General features: G+C 41.9%; 1 pseudogene; it reads left to right on the forward strand.

Moving 5' to 3' along the window:
• The first annotated feature begins 1,108 nt into the window (after positions 1-1,108).
• Positions 1,109-2,085, forward strand: LOC103195056 (annotated as a pseudogene).
• Positions 2,086-2,726: the final 641 nt, after the last annotated feature.

Here is a 2,726-nt window from a genome sequence, read left to right on the forward strand (position 1 = left end):
AATAACCCTGAAACGCTGTCTGATATAGTGCCAGAAAATGAGCCTTTCAGGTCAGAAGGCACTCAAAATACAACTGGGGAAGAGATACCTCCTGAAAATAAAGTCAACCTTAATGATGTAAATGGAGTACAGCTTTCAGCACCACCATTTGCTGATGTGGCATGACTCAAAATGGGAAGACACAGCTGCAAACATCCATTAATAATGGGAACATGGAATGTATGAAGTATGAATCTAGGAAAATTGGAAGTTGTCAAAAATGAAATGGAGTGCATGACGATTGATGTTCTAGGCATTAGTGAGCTGAAATGGACTTGTTTTGGCCCTTTTCAGACAACCATATGATCTACTATGCCAGGAATGACAAATTAAAGAGGAATGGAGTGGCATTAGTTGTCATAAAACTATACTAATAGTGATAGGATAATATCCATACACCTACAAGTAAGACCAGTTAATACTATTATTATTAAAATCTATGCACCAACCATCAAAGCCAAAGACAAGGAAATTGAAGATTTTTAACCAACTCTGTAATCTGAAATTGACCAAATATGCAATCAAGATGTCTTATTACTGGTGATTGGAATGTGAAAGCTAGAAGTAAGGAAGAATCATCAGTAGTTGGAAAATATGGCCTTGGTGATAGAGATGATGACCAAGATCACAAGATAGAATTTTGCAAGACCAATGAATTAGTCATTGCAAATACCTTTTTTCAACTATATAATCAGTGGCTATATACATGGACCTCACCAGATAGAATACACAGAAATCAGATGGACTACATCTGTGGAAAGAGGTGATGGAGAAGCTCAATATATTCAGGCAAAATAAGGCCAGGAGCTGACTGTGGAATAGACCATCAATTGCTCATATGCAAGTTCAAGTTGAAGCTGAAGAAAATTAAAATAAGGCCACAGGAGCCAAAATATGCCCTTGATTATATCCCATCTGAATTTAGAGACCACCTGAAGAATATATTTGATGCATTGAACACCATTGACTGAAAAACAAGAATTGTGGGATGACATCAAGAACATCATACTTGAAGAAAACAAACGGGCATTAAAAAGACAGGAAAGGACATTCCCTGTTTCTGCAGGTCATGGGAGATCAAGAGCTACCTGGAGTTTTGGTTTCTTCATTTGAAGGACCAAAAAGCATATGTGAGGACCATGGTGGAGAGCTGCAGAAACACTTCAATCTTATTACCATGCAGGACTTTGTGAAAAATAAAACACGCCTCGGTAAAAATATCCAAGCTGTCTACATGTGGGCAGGACATCCGGTTATTGATGAGGAGCTCCTGCAGAGCCTGCCTGCCTTGAAGCAGTGGAGGAGTGGGCCTGGACCACCTGGACCTGAAGCTCATTGCTCTCTATGGTGTGAAGGTGGCCAACACGCCACAAGCAGTCTCCAGCCCCACCGCAGACATGGGAGTGGCTTTTTTGATGGCTTCTGCCCTGAGGCTGATGGAAGGTCACCAGTTGGTTCATTCACCAGATGCAGAGAATTTTTCAGTTAATTGGATGGGGCAAGAAGTGAGAGGGACTACCCTGGGAATCATCAGCATGGGTACCATCGGCTACAAGGTTGCTCAGAGGGCCAAAACCTTTGAAATGAAGATTCTGTATCACAATAGGTCCTGCAGGAACTTGGTGGAGGAGAAGGCCGTTGGAGCCACTTACTGTGAGCACCTGGACGACTTGCTGCAGAGGTCCGACTTGTGATGTTGGTGACTAGTCTGACCCCCCAGACCTGGAACACGATTGGCAAGAGGGAGCTGAGACTGATGAAACCCACTGGGATTCTCATCAATATCGGCAGAGGTCTATTAGTTGATCATGATGCCCTGCTGGAAGCTCTTCAGACTGGGATGATTAAAGAGACGCATTGGATGTGACGGTACCCGAGCCCCTGCCAAGAGACCATTCTCTGTTGAAGTTAAAGAACATCATTCTGACACCTCACATTGGGAGTGCAACTCATCAAGCCAGACAACATTTGATGGAAAGTTTGGTTGAAAGCATCCTGGCTTCCCTCAACAGTCTTCCCATTCCTAATGAAGTGCCTCCTAAATGACTGATGAAAACATGGCAGTTTAAATGGGAAAATGCCACTATTCTATTTGTGTCTTTATATACGGTGGTGGTGTTAGGTGCCATCGAGTGGATTCCAACTCATAGTGACCCTACATGACAAAGTAGAACTGCCCCATAGGGCTTCCTAGGCAGTAATCTTTATGGGAGCAGATCACCAAGTCTTTCTCCTGGGGAGCCACTGGGTGGGTTGGAACTACCAACCTTTCAGTTAGCAGCCAAGTGTTTAACCATTATACCATACCACCAGGGCTCCTCTTATATATGCTAGAGCTCACAGTAGAGTTGTTCTTAGTTGCTGTTGAGTCGGCTCCAATTCATTATGACCCTATGTACAACAGAAATAAATGCTATGTGGTCCTGTGCCCTCTTAAAAAAAAAAAAAAATGACAGGAAAGGAAGAAAAGACTGAAATAGATCTCAGAAGAGACTATGAAACTCGCCCTTGAACATAGAGTAGCTAAAAAAAAAAAAAAAATGGAAGAAATGACAAGATAAAAGAGATGAACAGAACCATTCCAAAGAAAGGTGATCCAACAGAATGTGGAACTTATCGAACAATATCATTAATATCACACACAAGTAAAATCTTGCTGAAGATAATTCAAAAATAATTACAGCAGC

Source organism: Orycteropus afer, unplaced genomic scaffold, assembly GCF_000298275.1.
Source record: "Orycteropus afer afer isolate SDZICR_OR568_19922 unplaced genomic scaffold, OryAfe1.0 scaffold00050, whole genome shotgun sequence".
Lineage (NCBI taxonomy): Eukaryota > Metazoa > Chordata > Mammalia > Tubulidentata > Orycteropodidae > Orycteropus > Orycteropus afer.